At 38.7% G+C, this 13,332-nt stretch overlaps 1 long non-coding RNA gene across 1 annotated transcript; it reads left to right on the top strand.

Moving 5' to 3' along the window:
* Nucleotides 1-1,854: 1,854 nt before the first annotated feature.
* On the top strand, nt 1,855-13,201 carry LOC111570563 (uncharacterized). Its single transcript, XR_002746282.3, has 5 exons — nt 1,855-2,569; nt 4,426-5,581; nt 9,102-9,312; nt 10,903-12,173; nt 12,481-13,201. It is a non-coding gene; the product is annotated as an uncharacterized LOC111570563 (long non-coding RNA).
* Nucleotides 13,202-13,332: the final 131 nt, after the last annotated feature.

Genomic DNA, 13,332 nt, shown 5'->3' with positions numbered 1-13,332 from the left:
CAAAGCAACCTGAGAATTCCTCCTTTGCCTGAATTCAATGCTCTTTTTTGTGGCTTCAAATTAAATTCAGAAATTCATTCTTTTTTGTGTGTTTTTCTTTTTTTCTTATTTTGACTGTTCTAATGCACTTTATTCTTGTGAAGAGTTTATATAAAATACCCTTCAAAAGTTTGCGGTCACCCAGACAATTTCATGTGTTCCATGAGAATTCACATTTTTATTCATGTGCTAACATAATTGCTCAAGGGTTTTCTAATCATCAGTTAGCCTTTTAAAACGCACTGTTGGAAAAATACATCAGTTTTAGTTTTTTCAATTATTATTATATATATGTATGTATAGTATATGCACACTAAAAGTCAACAATTTGGACCCACCTTCTGTTACGGTTTCAGTGGGAGCTCAGGCGCAGGAAACAAGCAGACACGCTGAAGCGATTTAACAGTTTATTCACAAACAGATTTTACTACAATCCAAAACAAGGATCGAAACTGGTCTACACTATACTCGAGATGAGCACTCTAACACTACTAGTGGTGAGGCGGACCAACAACAACTTAAGACGCGAACTCACTGTGGGTAATACCCAGGCAAGAAAGGTTTTTACGAAACTTCACTAAAACTACAAAGCTCTAAATCCTAACATAACAATGGTCTCGAATGCACTCTTCTAGAGACTCTAACTAAACAGTAACAAAAGGGCACAAAAATGCCACTCAGAATAACTTCGCTAAACTTTCACAGACTGAAACTAGGTAGATGCTCGGACCGGGTTCACACTGGAGGACCTCAGGTGAACTTGAGACAGCAGGTAGGTATCAAGTGGACGCCAAGGAACGGCTGTGATGAATCAACCCCGAGTGAGGAAGACGGCGAAGAATCCAGGTGAGACCAGGCAGGAGCAGGTAGAGCCAAAACTATGACGAAGGAAAACAAACAATGTCACTACAGGTACGTGAAATACAGAGAACTTTAAACTGTTGAGTGCGAGTAAACCAGTACAGGCTGTATCACGATCCGGCACTGAGAGGTGAGTAGCGTCTGCTTAAATGCTGAGAGAGTGAGGTCTGATTGGCAGCGTTTCCACCTGCTCCTGAAGCGGCTGATGAGGGTGATGTGAGACACCTGGTGCAGCAATTACTCCCAGGAACAACCTAGAAAGGAAAAAGAGGAGGAGAGAGAGGGAGAGGGAGAGGGAGAGAGAGCTCTATCTAGATCTGGCAGCTGCCAGCCTGACACCTTCTCATTCAATGCTTTTTATTTATTTGTATTATTTTCTACATTGTAGATTAATACCGAACATTCACATTTTCTTGATTGCAACATAATTCCATATATATTATTTTATAGTTTTGATCTCTTCAGTATTAATCTACAATGTAGAAAATAATGAAATAAAAAAGCATTGAGTGAGAAAGTGCGTACAGACTTTTGACTGGTAGTATATGTTACATATATTATTTATTATTTATGTAGTATTTTGCTATTTTTTTCTGTTTGGGTTTAACAAGGATGATAAAAACAAGTTAATATAAAATAGTCTAATATTTTTATTTGAATTTGAAAAAAACTACTTCTGTGTTTGATTTACTCTGATCTGAGCACATATTGGTCAGTGCTGAACTGTCAGTGAGGTTTGATCCACTTCTCTCAGTAAATGCAAACGAAATGCGGTGTAAATAATACGTTACGTCCCAGAATTTGCTAGTAGCTCCTTGAACCTGCATTGGAAATAGAGTTTTGCAGGAATAGGTGCTGAACGAACTGTGTAGTTCTGAAAATGATGCAGCTCAGTCAGCTGAAGCAGTGTTATGTGTTATTTAGACCACTAGATGGCGAGCTGGTGTTTTACACTAATCATACCTACTTCAGATATTACTTCCATCTGTTACTCCCTTGGAAGCAATTCCTTGTTATGATTACATTATTCAGTAAGATATGGATAAACATATTATATATATTTAACTAATCTTTAGGTTAGCATTATATTCTGTTCTCTCTCTGAGTCAAAGTTGGAATAAATGACATTCAAATAAATGTAAATATCACAGTATTACAGTTGAACTCAGCACATTGCTCCTGTCTTTAATTCCTCAGGACTTTCTTCAGAAAACCACTACACTAGTGCATTTTACACAATAAGAGCTATTTCTATGTCACTGTTCCATGAGAGGTGGGTCATTAAATCCCCTATAGCAAGTCCTGCAACTATTTATAAAGGATTGGGACGGAGCCATGTGCTTTTCAGGCCAATAACGCAGTGGTTGTCAGAACAAAAAAGACATCTTTGGAGCCCTAAGTTATGAAAACATATCAAATGTAGGATGTGCTTACGTGTATGTGGTTTATGTTTCTGTGCCGCTGCAACAGAGTTAACATTGATCTGTTTGAAATCCACTAACATGACTCCCCCACAGAGCAGAGATATCTATAGCCTTGATGAGACACTGGAGCTACAGATGGTGACCAGACTCAGGCTGGAGATCCAGTCAGAAGAGCTGTTTTCACTCTTTCTGGCAGTCTGCCGCTCTGCGAGGACTGATGGCTGTGAGGCGACGTGTCCTCTGAGGTTTGTGGCTGAATAACTTGGTCGGGCAAACACATTCTGAAAATAGCTGCCTTATCTATACCAGCTGTTGTTGAGATGAGTGCAATGGGACGTTTTTTGGGGCGCAGCAGAGGCAGATCTGACCTGCAGTGACTTCACTGATTACTGTGCCATGACAGCATGTGACATTCCAATGAATTTTCCAGAAGTGGCCGACTTTTCAGAAGTGGCATCTTCCTCCACGGATTAATCACTGCATTGCAACACAAATGAAAAGTCATCAAACTCTGGTTACAGTAAACAGGAAAAATGTGACTGAGGGCTAAAACAGGTCTGATTCAAAACAGACAGAGTTAAGAGCAGCTCTGTCTTGGTTACAGTCAGACAGAAAACGGCCAGTTTTGCAACTCAAGTGGATGTTTAGTGTGGTGAAAGCAATGTGTGTTATTTACCTCAATACATACACTGCCAGTCAAAAGTTTGGACACACCTTCATTCCATTCTGTTTATTTATTTGTATTGTTTTCTACATTGTAGATGAATACTGAAGATTAACACTTTTTTGTTTACAATACAATTCCATATGTATTCTTTTATAGCTTGGATGTCTTCAGTATTAATCTACTATGTATAAAATAATTAAATAGACGTGGAATGAGAAGGTGTGTCCAGATTTTCGACTGGTAGTTTATGTACCGTCAGTCTGACTGTGAGTTAATGGATGAGCTTTTTTTCAGCTAATGGCACAGCTGTGGTGAAGGATAAGTGCCGTTAAACGTGGGGGAAATGAACAAAACACAGAAGGCAGTTTTGGACCACTATAAATGGGATTATGGGGCTGATAACCATGCTGTTATCTCTCTCCTCTTCATGTGCACAAAATGTTTGAGCACAGAATTTCACTCTGCTACCAAACATCAGGCACGCATGCACAAAAATATATTTTCGCCATTGCACGCAAATGCACTGCATTGCAGCCCAGACTGGTTTTGCTGTTTGTATTTTCGTTGTTTTGACAGTGATGACCAACAAGACGTCTGTACAAGAAGACAAACACGAGTGGTGTTATAATAGCACTTTTTCAACTCAGAACAAGGAGAATAGAAAATATAGGACAGAAAAAATATATTATTTCATGTCATTATTCCTTAAGTGCAGACCATTTACAAATGCAAAAGAGAATGGGAGGTACAGCTAGCGACCAAACATAATAAAGTAAAGCCTAACCAGGTTATAGCTTACAGCTTATATTCTACAAGTGCTGGAGGAAAATATGGACCACAAAGTAACACCCATATTCATATTCCTGCATGTTTGAAGGTCAGAAATTTTTGAAAAGAAAGAATTATTCCATCATAAATTCCAAAGAACCAAAAGCGATCCATGTGGTAGATGTACTTGGAGAAGGTGCTGATAGAAGGGCTGAAATGTATTTGTTGCAAATGTAATTAGTGGCTCCCATTAAGTGTGTAACAGTTGAAACCCGATCCTCCACCATACAAAAATGTTTGATTGATGACAAATTAAAGGAAAAACCATCATAAGGTGTTGGGCCACCATTTGCTGCTAGTACAGCTTCAGTACACCATTGCATTGATTCTCCAAGTCTCTGGAGTGCTACTGGAGGGATGAAAGCCACTTTCCTATTTCTCATTTTATGTTTTGATGATGGTGGTGCAGAGTGTTGTCAAACACATCAACCCAGAATCTCTCTTAAGGGTGTTCAGCTGTGTTGAGATCAGGTGACTGTAAAGGCCACAGCATGTGAAACACTTCATCACAACATTACGGTGATCAGTGAAACACGTCCCCTCGCCATAGAGGTCAAGGGTTCAGGTTTTCCTTTTAACTTGTCACCCATCTGTATGTTTTTGCAGAACACAACACAAGGAGCTCTGATCAAGACCCAGTATTCAAGGCATCGTCTTTCAAAACATTCCACTACAACACATTTCCAGTCCAGGAACTATGTGTTGTGCTGCGATAAACTTTTGGGAAATGAGTAACCTCCATTTGTGGATGAATCAGCTCGGCCTGGAATGTCGAAATATCCTCTGAAGCACCCCCACTCTACTGGCTTTCATGAAAGCTGGTTCACATTTTTCATAAAAAAAACCCACCAAAACAATGGAGAACATGCACAAACCAGAAAGGTATTTCGGAATATAAACAACAGCAAAGCAACAGAAAAGGCCTCATTGTTCCTTTCATTCTTCGTCACACCCCAACCTCTGGTATAGATGGAGGAGGAACTTGCAGGGGAAAAATCAGCCGCACCTCCACTCTTACAAATGTCTCCTGCATTACTTTGAGCGTGTGCACGTGGAGGAAACATGAGGGAATCAACAGCAAATGCAGAAGAACATGCTCTTAAGAAATATGGGAGTCAGCTGGCAGGACACCAGACGGCTGCACACAACCACCACCACCCCCTGCTCCTTTTAGAAAGGGCCTCGTCTCCACGGCGACTGAAGACAAAAAAGGAGGCCCTGGCACAGCTGGTCTGTAGCAACAGAGAGAGAGAGACAGGAGGAAAAAAAAACAGTGAATGAGTGTTCAGATATACAGACAGCACAGAGGGTGAGGGGGAGTGAGAGACAGCGAAAGCAGCAGTGGAGGAGTCGATTTGGGAAGAGGAAGGAGAGGAAGGAGAGGGAGGGTGGAACAGGAGGAGGAGAGGGACGTACACAAACTCCCAGAGAACAGGAGGAGAAAGTGGAGCAAGGCTGCAGAAGGAACAGTTGTACAGGAACGGCTGCTGATCTGCTCAAAGAGTCAAATTACCTCCAGAGCTGGTGTCTCAGGCTGAACTGGAACAGGCTAATTAGATGAAGAGCCTGAGAGCAGCAGGCGCCACAAACAAAACTTGAGAAAAAGGGAGAAAGAGAAGGGGGAGGGTGAAAACAAGAAGAAGTCTGTGAAACATCGTGGCGACAGTTTTATGCATTGCTGAGTTTGGTTCTCCTTTCAGAGAAGAGTTCAGAGATGGAAACAGTGACACTCACTCTGAAGCTGCACACGTTCACTGCAGAGGTAAGAGCCTGTGTTTTACATGTGTCAATGCGCTTTATGCAGTCTTTATTCATATAAGTTTAAAAAACAGGCTATCATTTGCAATGCATGTCAAGAACAGGCTTTATACTAAGTTTTTGCTTGGCAATATGCAAATACTACAGCATAGGAAGGGAAGAAAAACAACCGCAAAGGCCTACTGAGGACACCGACTTATTTACACTAGTTTCAAAGAAAGCATTGTCCTCTTTATCAAGACTTCTTCTGCATGTTTTGATCCCTGTTTGACTGTGTCCTGCTGCTTATGAAACATAATGTGGGAGCGCAGTGGAAGGACAAAGACAAGAGTAAAGAGGGAGTAAAGAGCAGAGGTCACACATTCTTCAACTCTGGCAGGTGGTGGAGATCAGCTGCAGGAGCTGCCAGAAAACCAGACAGAAACATCAATTTATAGGTGCCAAATAGAAATGCATGTGCATGTGTATATAGCTACTGGAAATATTGAAATATTAGGACATTTTAAGGACAGCATTTTTAAAAACATGATATCCTGTGGACTTGCACAACATAGTAATATCAGGAAATTTGGTTCTTCCTGTAAGAACTGTAGACTGATGTTTTATCTATAAACAAAATCTTGATGAGACAAGCAAAACAACCACGAACCCACACAAACACACACAAAAAACCTATCTCAAACTGACAGCCGTGTGCAATTTAAACACTTCCTGAACTGATCAACAACATCTAGAAACAAAACATCAGCGAAACGTTTCTGAATAATTATTTTATTTCCTGTGTTGATCAGAATGTTATTTCCTTTTTGCACAGTTTTTGCAATACAACGCATCATTGTATATGAAAGTGTGCAATGACAAATAAAGCTATCTATCTATCTATCTATCTATCTATCTATCTATCTATCTATCTATCTATCTATCTATCTATCTATCTATCTATCTATCTATCTATCTATCTATCTATCTATCTATCTATCTATCTATCTATCTATCTATCTATCGATCAAAATGTACACTATAAAATAGTTTAATCAGATATGTTTTTCAGTTTAATATCTTCATTACAGTTGCACATATATTGTAAAAGATATAGTGCAGTAAATGCAGTAGTACGTGGTAGAGTATAGATGGTACAGTATATAAGCAATGAGGTTTAGCTAAGGAGAAAATGCTAATATACATATGTAATAATACAGAAAGAAGAAAATTGAGAAAGTTATACAAAGGCATGAAAACTGACAAAATATGTATATCTTAGAATAAAAATAAGATGTCAGATAACTACTCAGAACATTAGGGTATTTGTACACACATTAAATAATAACAAATGCACGTATATAATTATCCATCCAAAATATATAAATGGAAATGTAGCTTTAGAAATGAATCAATTTGTAAATAATCATTTTTTAAAATTACTAGATTTCATGTAATAATAACTCCTAACTACTGATAACAGTGAGATCCATGTGGGTTTCAGTCTATGGTGGGTCTGCTAACTGTCACTGTTGTTTTAATTCTGTTGCCTAGCAACACAAGCGACAGGCGCTCCAAGGTACAGCAGACGGTCTAGTTTAGAGTCAAATAATAAGTTTATTTAGGAAAATGAAAAACTGGTATTTTAAAATTTACTTCAAATGATATTTATTTGTCCGTTCCATAAGCGGTGTAACGTGTAATGCCTGTCTCGCATTAGTTAAGCAGGACCTGTAGAGTTCACTGAAGAGCTAACTAGCATTATTGAAAGTAGAAGCTAGCATTAGCTTAGCTGTTGAGAAAGCCACGACTTTGGTTTAAAAAAAAATTAAGCGTAATTACTGATTTTCATGTTGCTATTATTAAAATAATCACCATCTTAATCGTTCGGTTTGTCATCACGTATATTATAAGGCTGTAAGGTGTAAGAGAATGCCAAAGTCTGTCATGAGAATAACAACTTTCTAGAGTGCTGTTTAGCTAGCTTAACATAGCAGCAGTAACTGTCATTCTACGTAACTTTGCTAAGCTACCTAAGAGTAAAGCTTCCTATTAAAATAACACTTTATTTCTACACTACCATTCAAAAGTTTGGGGTCACCCAGACAATTTCATGTTTTCCATGAAAACTCACTTTTATTCATGTGCTGACATAATTGCACGAGGGTTTTCTAATCATCAATCAGCCTTTCAACACCATTAGCTAACACAATGTAGCATTAGAACACAGGAGTGATGGATGTTGGAAATGTTCCTCTGTACTCCTATGTAGATATTCCATTAAAAATCAGCCATTTCCAGCTAGAATAGTCATTCACCCCACTAACGATGTCTAGACTGGATTTCTGATTAATTTAATGTTATTTCATTGAAAAAAAATGCTTTTCTTTCAAAAATAAGGACATTTCTACGTGACCCCAAACTTCTGAATGGTAGTACACATATTTGTATATGTAGCTTCAGTATTAATAATAAATGTCAGACAGTATTGCAAAACAGAGGCACACTATGAACCACATAGTGTATAATGTATAAGAAAAAAAACTAAAATTTAAGAAGCAAACACATTTACTTAAGATTTCATCAGGATTATTCAAAAGAAGCATGCATGCAAGTGTTTTTCGATATTATACAGGTGATTTCAAAGATTTCAAGTTCTAATCAGCCTAAAAAGTTTTAAAACAAGGCATTATTAGCTCTCTATGACTAATTCAGTTTCAACTTCAAGGCTTGTGTTGCTCTCTGGCTTCACAGGGAAGCATAGTGTAGTTCTATGTAGTGAAGAGAGTAAAATATTGATTTGCTGTGTATGTACTGAAGCGGCCTAGAGGTAGATGCTCTACTGATTGTATTTTAAGCAAGGAATGCAAGATATTTTAAACCATTTTCTCTCTCTTTTTGGTGAATAAATACGAAATACAAGAGCTTCTAATGAATCAAATGAATTCCTGTGTTCATTGCTGACACACATGTCCATTCAGAATTTATCTCTCAAAACTGGCTGTTTCATGTCCTGTTCTTTAGCCACAGCCCTGTGCCCTTATCCCCTGCACACCCTGTCTAGTATCAGCCTGTATACGATCTCACCCACACACAGCTGCTCCAGTAATGATGACAGGCCTCAGTTTTGAAATGCCAGGCCTATAATAGTTAGCCTTGTTTATAATTAAACTGAAGATGCAGAGTGCTTTCTCCTGTGTGTGGATACAAGTGTACAAGCCTTGAACAAGGGGTCACACACAATCTGTCCACAAACAAACACAACATAGTCAGATGGCATATCCATACACCTACACATGCAGGAAGTTCATCAGTTGGCTAAGTAGGGGTGCTGATACGTAATGAGTGAGTACTCGCAGAGCACATGGAGTATTTAGGGATCAAGGATGCATGTTAGGCTTGAGGGGTAATTGCAGGGTGGGAGTATAAAATCACAGTAGCGAAGGGTGGAGCTGAAGATGAAAATAACTTGTCTACATCCAGAGCATTTTGCTCAAGACAGTACAACACTCATTCATTCACTTTATCATCCTCTCTTTTTCAAGTGAAACAAGTTCTGCAGATGCCCGTTTGCTTCGAAAGAAAAGCCTCAGCCATTACTGCATCTTGTCTTGCCTCACCTGCATCTGAAAGTCAGCATGGATGCGAAAAATGAGATGATGGATATTCTTCAGAAGGTGTGGACCAAACTGCAGGGTCTCCCACAAGCAACTTCGCTGGAGCTGGGAGCCTTCTTTGTGCTCATCCTGTTTGTTGGTGAGTTTTGAGCTTCAGTTTTTAGACACAGATGCATTCAGTGACATTTAAATGACTTAAGTTATGAGCAGGACTGTAACCTACATGTTTGGCATATTATTTCCCAAACTCACTCCCAGTTCTTATTAACAATAGGATAGCATTCTGTAAAGACATTCTAAAAATGTTTGCTGATAACATTATTAGAACATTATTCCCTAGCCTTCTTAAAACATTTTCTGAATGTTGCATTGAGAATATCCTCCTTATGTTGTCATGTCACACTGATGTAGGAAAAGTGTTCTATAATGTGTTACCTCAGCAATGTCTGGAAAACAGCTTCAGAATATTGCAGGCAAAATGATCTACCTTCATTTACGTAATGTTTTTTTAAAATGCTCTGTCATCTGAATATTGGTTTACCAATGTTTTCCCTCTATAATCTATGGCCCTTACAACATCCTAAAAGCGTCCTCTGGGGTGTCCAGATAGCTCAACGGGTTAAGCTGCCGACCCATGTACAGAGGCTGGTCCCCGACGCAGTGGCCTGGGTTTGATTCCCGCTCATGGCCCTTTGCTGCATGTCTCCCCACCACTCCTGTCTGTCTACACTGTACTATATAGTAAATGCATGAAAGCCCAAAAAAAATAACTTTAAAAAAAGCATCCTACTAATGTTGTAGTTAACATTACATCTTAGATAACTTTTAGACTTCTAATCTTTTTTTTTTTTTAATGAGAAAATCCTTAGAATGTTCTTTGAACATTAGATTAAAACCATTTTTGAAACATTAAAGCATACCTACAAACAGAATTTGTAGGTAATGTTAGATAATGTTGTGGAAACATTCCCTGCTTCCTCGGCTCCCACCACCAACCTCAGCAACTTTTGACCAAGAATATCTAAGTGGCTCTCTGTCTTTTGTTTAATTTGTTGGCATGAAGGTATTTAGATTAAACTCAGTGTCAGTTTATTTTCGGGCTACTTGAGGGAAGCCAGACGTGCTGTAAACTAAACACTTGCATATTATTTTCTTATAAAGCTGATAGGGCAAAGGGAATAGAATAGAATAGAATAGAATAGAATAGAATAGAATAGAATAGAATAGAATAGAATAGAATAGAATAGAATAGAATAGAATAGAATATCCTTTATTCGTCCCACAATGGGAAATTTGCAACATCACAGCAGCACAGAAAAATCAAGGAAACACATCTATAAATTAAAGACGTAAGATATATACACTATATTATACAATATAAATAAGAAAAACAGAAGAACACAAGGATACTAACAACACAAATTTAAGAATATAGACACAAATGAATTGCACTTAGGTGTATTTGCACATGACAGTTGGCTAACTGTCATTAAGTGAGTGTAGTATGTAGTATTGTGTTAGCAGACATTTGCATATTTACACATCCAACAGATGCAGGACATTATCATTCAGTGTCATTTTTCTTCGGTAAGACGTCTGGATTGAGGTCCACCTCCACATATTTTAAATACACGTCTCTGTGGTTGCTAAATGCCCCTCTGTGCTCACTAGGCTCATATTACCTCCCCCAACATGCGCTGACCCCACCCTGTGTCTTCTGTCTTTGTAGCCATGGTTATCTTCATGGTCGTGTTGTCCTGCGTCCACTGCTGTTGCTGTGGGAAGCCAAAATACCAGGGCTCAAGAGTCCAGCCTCTACAGCCCATCTGAGAAGAAGACAGAGGCAAGAATCCACCAACAAATGCAACCTTCACCTTTCTTTCTGCCCTCCATGGAATCACCCACATGGCAAAGCGCATTTAGCCACACATTGTAAATGAGTAGACGATTCTTTTCAGAGCCACTGATTTCTTTGAAGGGCATCAAATGGGATTAATCAAGGGAAGACAGAGAGGTGATTGCCATGTATCCAACTCTGGGTTAAAGACTGAATCAGCATCCAGAGAGCCACTGGAATCCATATAAATCACCAGACTGGCACGACTCATCAAGATTCATCACAAAGGAGAATAATGAAACACTGTGTGGCTGCATTTCATGGACACAAAGATATAAGAAAGCTGATTTGTGCTCAAACGTCACAGAGACACCATTATTACAAATGTAGTAGTTTGGTATGCTGTTGACATTCACTGAGAATGTGAACAACAACAATGAAAATGTACATTCCAATAAGTAAATGTGTGTTGGACTTGAAGTTATGTGTTTTGAACTACAAAAAAAGAGAGAGAAAGACAGAGCGCCCTCTGCTGGTGAATTTGTGAGCGTTTGTTTTTGAAAGTTGTGCCAATATAAGATGTGATCTGTATATTCTCTTTATATGAATGAAACTGTCTGCTATGTTTGGTTGCTTTTATTTGTATAAATGTATTAAATGTTCATTATATTTCAAGAAAAACAAATACATGTTTCTGTTTGTTGGATCATATGTAAAGATAGCAGAGGGTGTGTGAAAATGGTCATAATTGTAAATACTGCTTGTTTTTATTCCAATAACAACCATTTCATCTAAATCCCATGAGCGAAACACTGAACAAGTGTGCAAGCCTTATCATTAGACTTCTATTTGCCTCTGCCAGTCAGTATTTTGAGTTTAAACATTAACCAGGCGCTGTTGCTTTCATTTTGCCCACACAGAGTAAATGTCATTGTCACCTGGAAAGCAACAGGAACTGTTCAGAGTTTGGAGTTATAGAATGCCTCTTCTGTTCACAGGGTGATAGGAAACTGCAATGTCTGGGTTTTTTAAATAGTTCTGGAGCTGTGCGTGGATCAAAACAGTAGCTGAAGCTGGGCTCTCACACACTACAGTTTATTCACCGTCTGTTAGGACTCAGTGAGCTGTGAGAGGATCATTTAGCAGGACATGGCGGTGGAGAGGTGAGTGTTTGAACAGGAATGCGTTGGGTGACAACAGCCTGAAATATCAGCAGATTACTGTGGAGCTTGTTGATAAAAATATACCTTTAGCTTAGCTTTTGAAACGCTTTATAGATTTATAAGATGTATTATCATGAGCAGGTGATGCACATCTGTCAGCTTTATGAAGTGTTACAGTACAATACAACAACTTTATTTATCCCCGAAGGGAAATTCAATACTATTATTGAGGGGAGCTGATTGTACAAATAATACTGTCATTTTTTCTCTAGTTGAGCTTTTATCTGGTTTCTTGCTCCATGTACAGTTTAGTAGAGCAGCAGAAACCAACAGGCTCACCGGAGGACTGGGCGGAGTGGTTCCTGTATCGTCTACAACGGGAGCCGTGGGCACTGGGTGGTTTTGTGGTCATTGGAGTGTTCGCTCTGGGAACCCTGTCTCTGGCAATCTTCGCTCTCCTGTATGGATGCTGTTGCAGCCCTAGAGAAGGAAAACCAAACAAGAAGAGGCAGCAGAAGAAGTCAGCGGATACAGTGATCTAGATGTGTGAAGAAAACAGACTCTTGCTGCAGAATGAATTTCAACTTAACAGGGAATTGTTTTGTTTTTATATATGTATGCGGTGGAAATCAAAGTTGAGAGTTTTCAGTTTTAAATATACCATTTTTTTCAAAATAACTTTACATCAAATCATTTTTTCCCCAGTTGTCTTTATTTCTGTGTTTGGGGAACAGTGGGATCACATCGCCAAAATCTAATCATTGTTTAGCTTTGCAGCGGGTTGATGATCAGAATGGTGCACATGTTACAAACTAATTTGAACCAGCACTGCTTTTCTAGGTCAGCTATATAACAACCTTTTAAAAAATTTATTTTCAAATGAAAGTTAGCTTTTGACTTGTAATATCTAATGTCATTTCTAAATATTTGTAGCCATCCCCTGTCCAAAATGTGAACAAAGTCAATGCTTGTCTTGTATAATTTTTAAGAGCCAACATAATAAAGGCACTTTATGAAAAACATACAAATTAGTGATGTTGCAGTCAGATCATTTGCATACAGAATGGCTAAGTTTTGGTGTGTGTTTCATTTTAAAATAGTCATTTACTGCTGTTGAGGCAAACCCACCTATGAAGTCAAAATACTTCAGGCTAAAACC

Source organism: Amphiprion ocellaris, chromosome 18 (genome assembly GCF_022539595.1).
Source record: "Amphiprion ocellaris isolate individual 3 ecotype Okinawa chromosome 18, ASM2253959v1, whole genome shotgun sequence".
Taxonomy (NCBI): domain Eukaryota; kingdom Metazoa; phylum Chordata; class Actinopteri; family Pomacentridae; genus Amphiprion; species Amphiprion ocellaris.
The sequence above is the reverse complement of the archived record's forward strand: the minus strand, read 5'-3'. Positions and strand labels throughout refer to the sequence as shown.